General features: G+C 35.8%; 1 protein-coding gene and 1 long non-coding RNA gene across 2 annotated transcripts in view; one reads left to right on the top strand and one right to left on the bottom strand.

The window, feature by feature from the left end:
- GPR158 (G protein-coupled receptor 158) overlaps positions 1–12,840 on the top strand; it is a 424,695-nt gene that overhangs the window by 5,253 nt on the left and 406,602 nt on the right. The window lies entirely within an intron of this gene.
- Positions 1–12,840, bottom strand: part of LOC125107152 (uncharacterized) — a 48,322-nt gene that overhangs the window by 26,074 nt on the left and 9,408 nt on the right. The window contains exons 2-3 of the long non-coding RNA XR_007129471.1: positions 7,796–7,970; positions 1,626–1,735 (exon numbers count right to left, since the gene is read on the bottom strand). This is a non-coding gene — a long non-coding RNA (uncharacterized LOC125107152). The remainder of the gene's footprint in view (positions 1–1,625; positions 1,736–7,795; positions 7,971–12,840) is intronic.

Below are 12,840 nucleotides of genomic sequence, written 5' to 3'. Positions count from 1 at the left end.
GCTCTGCGTTCAACAGGGAGTCTGCTTGACTCTCCCACTGCTCCTTCCCCACAAAATAATAAAGAAATAAATAAATATTTTTTAAAAAGACTCACATAGGAAGAGAAATGTATTACTCATTTTTTTAATGGCATTACTTGCTCTAACCAAGTGTCTCTTAGATGTTTTGTTATATAGTATAAACATTTTATTTTTTTTCCCCGCCGCCCCTCAGTATAAACATTTTAATTCTTATCTTTCAACTCTGCAAAAGAGAAGAGTAGTAATTTAATGTATACACTCAGTTGTTTATATTTTTTACATTAGGTTTGTGATGTCCTTACATTAGGTTTGTGAAATCCTTTGGTTTTGCATAGTTATTTTTCTTTGTGGAACTTAAAGTGATATGGAGTTGGATCCCATTTTGCTGAAATCATAGATATCTTCCTGTTGATAGTTGGTACTGTTCAGTGGTTAGGATGGATATAAGGTACTTAACTGCTGAATTTAAATTAAGGTAAAGGAACCTTTGGGAACTCATTATTTTTTGAAGAGCTAAAAGGGACATAGGAGTTCATTTGGTTTCTTTCATCTTCTCAATTTGCAATGAAGGGAACGAGACCCAGAGGACTAAAGGAACTTGCTAGTGTGGCATAGCTCTTTTGTGGTAGGTTAGAATTAATGGAAACCCATATAAACTTAGCACCTACTATATGTCACATGCTTTATATATACCACTGCATCTAATTCTTTGTACTCTCAGGTAGTGACAGCTTCAGAAAAGTTCAGCAACCTGTCCAACGTAACACAGCTAGTAAATTAGGGATCCCAAATCAAATTTAGATATATCCTGCTGTGAAGCTTATATTGTCTTTCTACTACCCTATGCTGCAATCTCTTGATTGCCATCCTTGTTTTCACCTTGTTATTAAAAAATATAACATGGTAATGGCTTGAAATAATATATTTGGCCCAAATAAGTCATATGTGTTTATTATTTTTAGACCAATCATACAACCAAGTATGTTGTGTAGTAGGAAGAGTATTAGACTTGACAGAACTTTGCCTCAAGTCTCAGTTTTGTCTCTGACTAGCTGTATTACCTGTCTGGAAATCAGCTTCTCCATAATTAATGGGAATGCACCTGATGCTATCCAAATACCTTTATAATAACCCTTTGTCCTACACAGTCTTAAAATGTCTATCCAAATTGTCAACAAGTAGGGTTTGGAAACAGAGCGGATACACATAAATGCAGTACATTGTGGAAATGAGACTGCTGGGGGAGTAACATGCACAGGAAGAGGAATCCATGTGAATGTCAGACTTGGTGTTGGTAAAAAAAAAATAAGGGGATAGGGCAATGAAGGAAAGATCACAATAGTGTGGAAATCCCTTTTTAGAAACTAATGCAACAAACATCGATGTCACTGATTTGCTGACTTCTCAGGGGTCATTTTACTCCCTCTCCTTCACATACAACTCCCCAGCGATTCTGGAACAGATCTCTGCTTTCAACAGAAGAAGGCACTTCACAGTATAAGGGAAATAACCATCTTGCTCCAAGCTAAACATATCCTCTGTCTCTCTTGTGAGTAAGATAGTGGTTCGGAGGTTACCCACAGAAGCAGCACAGAGGGGCTTACCTGGGTTATAGATCAAAGAGTTTTTAGATGAACTTCTGCGGTTGAGGTTTTTGAGTCTCCATTACTTCATCAGTAAACTGTGACTAGTAAAGTATGTCTCCTTTGGGATTCTGTAATGACCAAATGAAGAATTGGAATCACACAGAAAGTTCAGTAAGTATTTTATATTGTAGCTTCTGGCTTCCCAAATACTTAGGTCAGACATAAACTTTCTCAGCTTAGCTGAATTAAAGTCATGTGACTAATAGTCATTTACAATTTATATGGTGGTTTTGTTTCATCCCTAATTATTGTGGAGATTTATAATGACAGTGGATCAGGGTGGAAACATGGGTCTTGGAGAGAGATGCTGGCACCCGCTGGATTTTTTCTTTGACTCCTGGGCAGTGGCTGCCTTTCTAATCCTCAGTTTCTTTATCTCTAAATTGAGGGAGTTGGTCTTAGGTGACCTGTAGGGCTCCTTATAACCCTAAAAGTCTATAATTATGTACCTAACTGAACATATTACTTTAACTTTTGAACTTTTATTTGATTATAATACTGAAAATAGTTAATGTATTTTTATTTAAATGCAGATCATGTTCATATATGTTCAATGTATGTTTTTATCATAGTCATTTATTCATAGAATATTTAGAGAAAGCCCTTTGGATGTATACTAAGTTAAGTATATATGCTAGTGGAAATGAGACATACATTTATTTATTTATTTATTTATTTATTTATCTCTCTCTCTTTTTTTTGAAGGGCAGGGAATACCATTTCAAAATAAGAATAAACATGATCTGATATTCCAGATCTTGAAAGATCCCGATTTTACTTAAAGGCAACATGAAGCTATTTTGCAGGTTTCTAACAGGGGGCGTCAGTATACCTGTGTAACTTCCCTCAAGATAACCAATGTTCAGGCATTTTGAAGCTCCTTGCCTACTCTTAACAAAAACCCACTTTCAATTCAGTTGTGTAGTTGGCTAATTTTAACATTTCAGAAAGGGCTATTTATTGTGGTGCAGCAGTAGCACCGCATTACTTGCCATTTTGTAGAAGGTGCAACTGGAAGCAGAACTGGGATTTCTGAGACTGCTAAATAAATAACGAGAGTATATGGTTGCCCTCTGGAGGGGGAACTGATGCCCTCATTACTGATTCCATAGCCTCAACTGCTAGATAAGTCAGAGTTTACTTTCCAATTTCAGAAAGGCAGTGGTTGGTTGTCCACTGTTCAGGGTTTTATGGCTACCCTTTTCCAACAAACATTGTGCTTTATGACCATATTGTAACATATTGCAATGCCAAGGAGTAGGTTGTTGACCTTAGTTTGCACTTGGTTGGTACTGAAGCATTAGGGCCCTGTTTGTTTTCTCTCTTCAGTTCTGGATTGGCATTTACAGGGTTATTTTAGCAGAAATACTGAGACAGCACCCTGGGATTTTGATACCTTTGGCAGCTTGATGGCCACTATGCACAAGCAGGCAGCACACTGTACTGAGGCTATGCCTCGAGGGTTTGCAGCCAACAGTGTTATTAAGCGCTTGTCCACAGCTTTGGCGTATGCACTAGGGTGTGTGCGTGGGCGGGGGGAGTTTGTTCTCCTGCTCTTTTAGCCTTATTTGCTTTTCAGCTTTTAGTTAAAAAACCATTCCTATGTATAATTTTCTACTTTTTCTGGGCATTTACTCATCCAACAAGTCTTTTTTCCTTCAGGGAAAAAAAAAACCTATAAAAATATTTAGGTGGATAGGTTGTTCTGTGAAATACTTCTGTTAGAAGTCTTTCTCAGGTTCCTCCCCACCGTTTTCTACAATGCCAAGCTTAGTATAGGAGCCATGACAAACTTTCTTTTTTTGGTATCAAAAGGTATTATAGTGCCTCAAAGCAATTACAGGATATATCTAGTTTTATCACCTTCATTATAGGTAGAATTTATAGAAAACACAGAATTAGCTTAAATGGTCTGACCCCAAGATCATTTTCTAAGCAAAAATTATCCACCTGTCAAAGAAGGCAATCTCTCTCTCTCTTTTACATGGTTAATTATTACTTCTAATTAATTGAAATCCAGGTTATTTTTGTTCATTATAATACCTGTTATAACTTCTCCCAGTTAAAAACTGTAACTACAGTAAGACAACATAAAATTTTTAAAAACTTCTAATTAGCAAAGTATGCAGTGCATCTATAATTTAAAAGGAAACTTAGAATTACATAAGATTTTGGTTCATTTCTTTAGTTTTCTCACCATTTATGTGTTTTGTCCCATGGGTATGCTTCTTTACATTATTATGGAAGAACTTTCATAGAAAAAGGCAAGAGATTTATGTGATCTGAAGAGAAACCAGAGTATGGAAGAAACTTCATAAAATAGTATGACACATGGCTTTTGTCTGAGAAAGAGTAAAAGGCAATATGGTATAGAATAATGTATTTTACCAATTCTAAGCTGCGCTTTTCCCCCATTTTGATGTCTCTTAACTTGAGATCTGTCTTATGATTGAGAGCATGTCATTTTCAATTGACATACATTTCCTTTTAAAGGTATACAATTTAATATCGTATATTTTCATTAATGGGATCTTATATTTGATTACTTTTATGGTATTAGGAAATGAGATAATAAATTCCAAGATCTTGATCTCTCCAACTATGAAGTTCTATTATTATCTGCAAGTTATCAAGATGCAGCAAAATATGCATATCTAGACAAAATCTAGACCATCACTACTACATGCAAATTAGATTGCCATTTGTCTTCATAATAATTTTTTTTAAAAAGACAAGCTATCCTAAAACATGGAACATTTCTTTTTTTTCCTTAAGATTTTATTTCTAAGTAATCTCTACACCTAATGTGGGGCTTGAACTCACAACCCTGAGATCAAGAGTTGCCTGCTCCACCAGCTGAGCCAGCCAGCTACCCTCCCCCCCATTTCTTTTCAATGTATGTGAAATATACAAAATACTAGGCCAGAAGTTGCAGAAACTTTTATTTTCAGATTAGGTGGAGTAAGGATTATCAAAATCTTTCCCCACCATCTGGTGAAGGATTTCACTCACTCTGCAGGAAAATGCCTAGGACAGTGAGAATAAAAGACCACTTATAGACCCCAAATAAGAAGACGTAGCTCTTTGTTTTCTACAGGGCTTAGAAGTTTCAGGGTGGAAATAAACACTTCATGGTGTTGTCAGTAACTAGTTTTGGTTAAAGAGACTTGAATGGAACTGTGGAGGCAAGTGTTTTTTTCTTTTTTCTAGTTAGCTGCCTGAGTGAAGGGTTTGACTTTCCCTTATTTGATGCCTAAGACCATTGCATAGAGCAGGGTTTCTCAACCTGGACTTTATTGACATTTCAGCCAGATAATCCTTTGTTGTGGGGGCTGTTTTGTTTGTTTTAAGATGTTTAGCAGCACCTCTGGACTCCTACTAGATGTTTAGTAGCACCTCTGGACTCCTACTAGCAACCTCCTTGCCCACTGTGATAATCAAAAATGTCTAAAAACATAGCCGAATATCACCTTGAGGGCAAAAATACCTTTGGTTGAAAGCTGCTGGTGTAGAGAGAGTCATATAAACATGTTATTCTGGGGCTATTTACTTCAAAGGTTCTGTATGTATATGTATATATATGTATATGTGCGTATGAGTCTGTCAGATCACATTTCTGTTTATTCATTTGCTTGTTTGGAATGTCAGATTGTTTCATATATAGAACCTGATACAAATGAGAACTGGAAATTTTTGATGGATCAATGTAATATGAATTTACACCTATATGTCATCAGGGCTCAGAAAGAAAAACTTGGCAGACTATTTGCAGAATTTGTTATTAACATGGTTTTACTATTTCTATGGTTACATGTCTTATATTTGAAGTTTCTCAATAAGAGATGCATTTTGAAAAGAAAATATGTGTGTGGGGGTGGTGGGGCATTCTTTAAAGAAGAAAGTTTTAGTCAGTGTCCTGGGAAAGCTCCTTTTTGCAGAATTAGAATTTTAGTATATGTGCTGCTGAAGCGAGCACCAGAATTAGAATTTTAGAAGTCAACAGGATTTTAGAGATCATACAATCCAATTTATTGTAACTTTTACAGGGGAGGAAATTGAGACCCAGGGAAGTAACTGTCACTTGCACAAATCATAGGCACAAATAAAGACACCTTGAGTCATCAAGTAAAGGTTAATTTATATTCATTATTCACTGATCTCAAACATGGCTGATTATTAGGATCACCTGGAAAGCCTGATAATATGTTCCTAGGTGCCCCCCCCCAGACCATGTGAATGAGATAATCTGAGGATAGGTTCAGAAGTCTATATTAAATACAAAGTCTTTATAATTCAGAAGTAATTGGTCTTTAAGCACAAACTTGGGAAGAAGCAAGTAGTGTTTAATAATGTTGTAACATATGTAATCCATTCCCAAGATTTTAAGAATAAAAATTAAAAACTGTAGACGTTTAACACCTTCAGCTTTCAAGACCCCCAGAATTTGGCAATCCAGTATTATGAATGATCCTACTGGTAGCGATAGAATGGACAGCACGTTTTTTTATGAAGGCTGAGAGATCGCAGGTACTGAGCCTTGGAATGGTGGGCCACTATTACGCTGTATCTCCCTCTCTTTATTTCAGGTTCTTTGTTTTCACACCTTTAAGATAGGGGCTATCATGAAAGCAGCTGCTTCTTGTTATTATTATTTGTTTGTCCCTTTATGTAAAAGTCCTATTTTGCCCAACTAGTTCTCCATGGTCTTCAAATGCAAGGATCACATTTTATGACTTCCCACATTCAGTGGCTCTTGAAATTTCCTTGCATATTCCAGGGACGCAGTATGGCTAGGAGGAAGGATTTTGGGATTACAAACCTACATCTGAATTCACAAACTTCCACTTTTGCTTACTGTGTGACACTGGGCAAGTCCCTTAACTCTTTCTGTGTCTGCATCTTGAAAGGGTGTAGAGTATCTCTCATTGTTGTAGAGAGTAAACAATCACATATCTAAAGAGTTTAGGATAATGTATGGAATGTACTATTTTTTTTAGGAAACATTATAGAGCATATAACATGTGCCCGGCTAGGACTATAGATGCTGGGGATAGAATAGTGAAAATGACAGATAAAAATTCCTGTCCTCATGGATATTTCTTGTGGGGGTAGGGGTACATAGATGATTAGCAAGCAAAACAAATATAATAAACAATTTTTGATAGAAACAAGTGCTATAAGGATAGGAGTAGATAATGAGATAAATAGCTGAGAGGTAAGGTGAGTTTCATTAAGTAGGGTGGTCAGGAAAGACCTTTGAGTTAAGAAATGAAGGATAAGAAAGAACAGCTGTGGAACAAGCTGGGGTAATCATATTCCAAATATGAAACAGTAGTAAAAAAGGCTTGAGGCATGGATGACCTTCAAGAATAGAAATAGAATAGAGTAGAAAAGCTTCAAGAATAGAATTACTGGAATGTACTAAGAGGTGGGTAATGAGATAGAAGATGAGTAAGATATGCAGATGTTCAATAAGTTGTTAAAATATTGTGGTAATATAGAAACATACTAAGTATTTTAAAAATTTCTACCCCACGGGCACCTGGGTGGCTCAGTTGGTTAAGCGTCTGCCTTTGGCTCAGGTCATGATCTCAGGATCCTGGGATCCAGCCCTACCTCGGGTTCCCGGCTCAGTGGGGAGTCTGCTTCTCCCTCACCCTCTGCCCCTACCTCCTGTTCATACTCTCTGTCCCTCTCTCAAATAAATTAATAAAATTAAAAAAAAATTCTACCCCATAGTGATCTGTAAATTGTGGATACATTTTCACTGTTTTCCCTTGGGTGGTTTTATCGTAGTATTCTTATTTTATTTTGGTGCCTTTTTCTGTCTCTTCCTTTCAGTCTTGGCCTTCTTGCCACAGCCTTCTTTAGCTCTAAAAGCTTGAGTTTTCCAGTCTCTCTGATGAGATTTCAGTCAGAGAATAAGCTAGTTCTAGTTGCTCCATTCTCAAATGTGAATGAATAAATTGGAATATGAGAGGCAAGGGAGGTAGAAATCAAAAATCCAAAATTTATTGCAAAAATAAATTGGGTGCTTTTCTTGCTCCCTGGCTCAAACCTGTAAGAGAAGCATTTTCTAGACACAGACAGCAGGAGAATAAGGGCAGAGGCACAGCAGGTTAACTCACCGGCAAAGCATTTTTTTTTTTTTCCCTCACCAGCATGCCTGGAATGACATCCTGCAGGTCCCTGACTTCTCTCAAGCTGATAGCTGGCAGGTCTTGTCATTTGCCATTTCCTGACATTCTTTGTTGTCCTTTATGCTGAGGTCTAAGATGTAGAGGTCAGGGACTGCCTGAAGAACTGCCAGTGAGAGGCATTAGGCATGGACTTGAGATTAGAAGAGCAAGGAGAGAGACCATAAACATTTATTTGGACTTGAATTTGGAGGTAGACTTTGCATGACAGGAAGTATAGGTAGGAATGTATCTCTAATGAGGAACATTGACATTGGAAAATAGGGATTATGGGTTTTAGGAAATAAAATAATCATTAGCTTCTAAAATGTGACAAATGTGGTATTTAGCTGCTTTATATTTCATTTTTTCCTTTCCCTATTCTCTTCCTTGTTTCATTAATTATATTTTTAATTTTTCTACTGATTACCTCGGTTTTTACACCCATAAATTTTAAATAGTATCTTCTATTTTTTACTTTTCTTTCTTTATCCTCCTACTTCTCTTTCTATTCCTGTATTTTTAGATAATTGAAGATGATGGCATTCATAACCTGTCACTGCAGTAAAAAAAACAACAAAAAAAGTCTGTTCTTTGTCTATTCGTTGATCCTAAGAAATGAACCTTGAATAACTGAATCTGTGCATATTCAGAATGTTCCAAATTTCAAGGAACAATGGATTATCTCTTTCTAGACTAACTGCTCAAAACCATGCTACCTTTAGTTTACATGTGTTGCGTGGAGATTTTTCACATATTGCTCCCCTGCCTTTGGAATTGCCACCTGCTTTCCCTTTTCATGTTAAAGAAATAAAAAAGATCCATATATTTTACTTATTTCTAAGACCATCTAACTTTTTAATCAATCATATTATTTGTTAAGAGAAAATTTCATATTTTTGTTGAAGGCATTCTTGTTGGAGTCCCAATAAGTACAATACAAGTCCCAACTTGTACAATAATTTGTACAAGTTGCTTTAGGTCTTCAGCAGAATAACCATCATGGAAATCTTACCAAATTATTGGAATTTTGAATCCAACTCTGTGTTGAATACAGGTCCTCTTATGTCTACAGTTCTTATTTTTTCATCTTGTGGAGTATAATTTCAAATACTTTCTAAGCATTTCAGGTACTTTCTAAGTAAAATTTCTAAGTCTTCCCATGTCTGAAAACATGTCTTGTGCATGATTGATTGTTTGTCAGAATACAGAGTTATAGGTTCAAAGTCATTTTGCCCTCAGAATTTTAAAGACATTGTTTTCAGCATTCATTGATGCTGCTAAAAAATTTTGATATTAACCTGATTTATTACACTTTTGTAGGTACTTCTTTTCTCTTCATAGGAACTTTTAAGATCTTTTCTTCTCCCTTGGGGTTCTGAATATTCATGATGATGTGCTTAGATGTGATTCTTTTTATTCATCAACCTTACCACTTAGTTGGCCCTTTTAGATTTTTCCACTCAGAAATTTCTTTTGTGATTGCTTAAAATGACTTTCTCCTATCCTTTTCTCTTTCTGGAACTTCTAAGAGTTAGATATTTGACTTTCTGGATTGATCTCCATATTTCTTAACTTTCCTCTCATTTTTTTCATCTTTTGCTCTTTACCTTCCCTTGTAGGAAATTTTCTTATTTTTTTTCCTTTTTAGTAAATTAGTTTTCATTTGGAAGTCTCTTTTAATTTCTATGAACTCTTTCTTGCTCTGGTTGTTTTTCATAATTGTATGTTTATTTTCCTAAATCTCCTTGAGAAAATTAAAATACTTATTAAATTTTCTTCTGTTGCCTGAATTATTGCTGTTTGTTCCTGGTTTGGCTGTTTTGCTTTTTCATACCAGTTCTTCCTTATGCTACCTGTTCATCTCAAATATGATCCTTAGTCATCCATTTTCTGACTGAAGGGCTAGGTTAATCTACACAGCTAGGGGACATGAAGCCTTGTGTCCAGTGTCTAGGCCTAGTTCCTCAGTAGACCTCTTCATTGATTGTCAGGCTTCAATCACTTTAGGATGTCTGAAAAGGAAGCTGGTGGTCTCTGTCCCACCCTAAACCTCTGGGAGAACTAATAGCCAATTTTAGAAGTTTTAGCTCTTCCCAGGTATTTCTTTTCCTCTATACAGAATCATTCTTGGTTTTCAGTTTGGGAAAAACTACCCTTACTGCACACAAGGAGAGGTGTGCCAACTTGCGTAACTGAAGGATGTCCTACAATTCATCACCTTGATGTTTGCCTCATTTTCTACTTCTGTTCTTGATACCAGTTGACTTTGAGCTTTAAATCTTTCTGAAAAGTCTGCGGGAAGAGCAATTTTTACCTCCCTTCCAGGCTTTTCCTGCTCATGTCCTGGACTCAGCTGTCACCACTCTGGCTTATCATCAGTATGACCCCAGAGAATCATGTCAAATCTCTGGTCAGTTATTTTGCCTCATTCCCTTTCATATTTATTTACTGTCATTACAGTTGGATGTGGAGGTAGAGAAATATAGCTCAACTCACCAACTTGAACAAGAATTCACTCTGAGGTCTTCTGATAGTCTTGTTACCCTTATCAAGGATATGCGCATCATATTCAGCTCTTTTCCTTGTTAGGTGTGTGTCCTTAGGCAACCCATTTCATCTCTTTTTGGTCCCAAATTTCCTATTATCTATGGAAAATGATATTGCAATAGTTATAAACTGGGGAAATAATATCAGCCACACTGTTTCAGTGAGGATGTTTTAAGGGTGTCTAGCGTAATGTCTGACACATAATGAGCACCCAGTAAATGATAACTTAAAACATAGGGTTCAAAGCATACAAGTAAAACCTATATTTAGTTCACATATTGGGTACCTAACCAAGGCTACTTATTTTAAATTCAACGGGAACATTTTTTAATTTACTTTATGGCCTTACTTAGCTGACTTTTTATTGTATAAGAATATTAGAGTCTAGAAAAAAGTCATTTAGAGTGAAAAAAAAAACCGGGCATATTATTCAGGTGGGTAATTTAACTTGAAAAATCTACATAAATAGGAGCCAATAGAAAAAAAAGAGACAAGTTTAGTAATTTAAGAAATGATTAATAAAAAAAGTATTTTCATTGAGCTACTATAGCCAAACACTAATATAAATGGCATTTTAATTAAATCAACAGGAAACTGAAGGTATGAGATCATTATTTTATATTTTAAGACAGATTACAGCATTCACATTAAACATCTATTTTCCTTGACATATACACTTTGTCATTTTTTCCTCCCTAGACATACAAATATGAATTTGGACATATTATATAACTTTTCTGAACCTTTTTTCCTCATCTATAAAATGAGAAAGTACTTCCTCTTTTATAGGATTCTTACTTGAAAAAAAAAATGAATCAATATAGGTAATCTCTTTGTACTGGGTTCCCTGACAAGGAATTATCCTACCCCATTCAGAAAGGATAGAGGTGATACAAGGAACACTGTGGATGTGTTTGATAAAATAAAATAAATTTTGTTATTCAAAATTGAAATAAAATGAAGCTCAAAACCATCCCAGTGGAGGAAAACCACAAAATGAGACATTAGTCAGCTACCTCTATAAAAGTAGCAGACTCAAAATATATTTTTCAGAGGGACAGTCATCTATTATCAAATTCTAAAGCCTAGAAATTTTAAGAGATGTGCTGCACTTAATTTTGAAAGTAGTATCACCTCGAGGAGCCCCCAAAATACAAAGATTGTATATAGATGTTCCTCCTGATTGACCTTACTTCCCTGATGGCTGACCTTACTTCATTTTATATTTATAGGTTCTTTCTCTTCTTTAAAAATCAAACTTGAGTTATTTATTTTTTTCCACACACAATGTACAGATCTTCCCGAGGAAGGTGTGGCCTGATTGCCAAGAAACCTTCCAAGAACAAGAAGCCAGACAGATGGAAGACGTTTGTCACTATGTAAAGTTTGGCAAGCTTTCTCTGGACATGTCTGCTGCAAAGCAGTGTGGGGGAGGAGAACATTTACTTGCTTTAAGACAGGCTGTTGTCAAATTCTAGATGTTCTAGAGGGCATCAGACTATGTTGTTCGTTCTTTTGCATTTCTTGTAGTTATATGCTTGAGCTAAATGATACAGAGGCTGGGTGATTACGCGATGGTGTTTTCTGTGCATGAGATGCCCCAAGTGAGGAAATTATACAAAGATTACTTAAGTCACTGAAACATGAATCTATCTAGACTCTTTTATATTTAGATGGGAACAGAAAGGAAATAACACTTCTTCTCCTTAAAAAAAAAAAGTCTTTTCACTTTTCCTTGATCCTATCCCATTTGCAACTAAACTGTGAAGCGTGCTCTTCTGTTCATATGCTATCTGTGTGCAAATAATTTTAATTAAATACTTGTTATAAAGCTGATCATTCTGCTTACTTTTAATTCACACAACTCTCTTTTAAAAAAATCTCTTCATGTTGTTACATACACAACCAGTCCATTTCTCTACTGCAATATAGTACTCTACCACTGCATAGTGTGTAGAAACTGTCCAGTTGAAGGGATGGGCACCCAGAATGCTTTCAATTCTTTGCCATTATAACACTGTGGTAAATTTAGATGCCCCTTTATAGACTTGAATGAGAATTTCTTTGAAAGGTAAACCCAAGAGCAGGATTTCTGGGTCATAGAGAGGGGTAAATATATTTTATAAAATATTACAGGATTGTTTTCTCGATAGGCTGTACCAATCTACATACTTACCAGCAGGGAATAAAGGATCCTAGAGCCTTACATTACTGCCAACACTTGGCATTATATGGCTTTCTAATTTTTTGCCAGTTTAATGAATGCAAAATGGTATCTCACTATTGTTTTAAATTGCTTAAGCATCTCTTCATGTGCTTGTAAGCATGTTGGTTTACTTTTCTGTAAAATGCTTGTTTATATCCTTCGTCTTTTTCCTATTAGGGTTTCTGTATTTATTGAATTGCAAGAAATCCTGGTGTATTCTAGATACTACTTCCGTGTCAAT

The sequence above is a fragment of the Lutra lutra genome, chromosome 8 (genome assembly GCF_902655055.1).
Source record: "Lutra lutra chromosome 8, mLutLut1.2, whole genome shotgun sequence".
Classification (NCBI taxonomy): Eukaryota; Metazoa; Chordata; class Mammalia; order Carnivora; family Mustelidae; genus Lutra; species Lutra lutra.
This window is presented reverse-complemented; position numbering and strand designations above follow the sequence as displayed.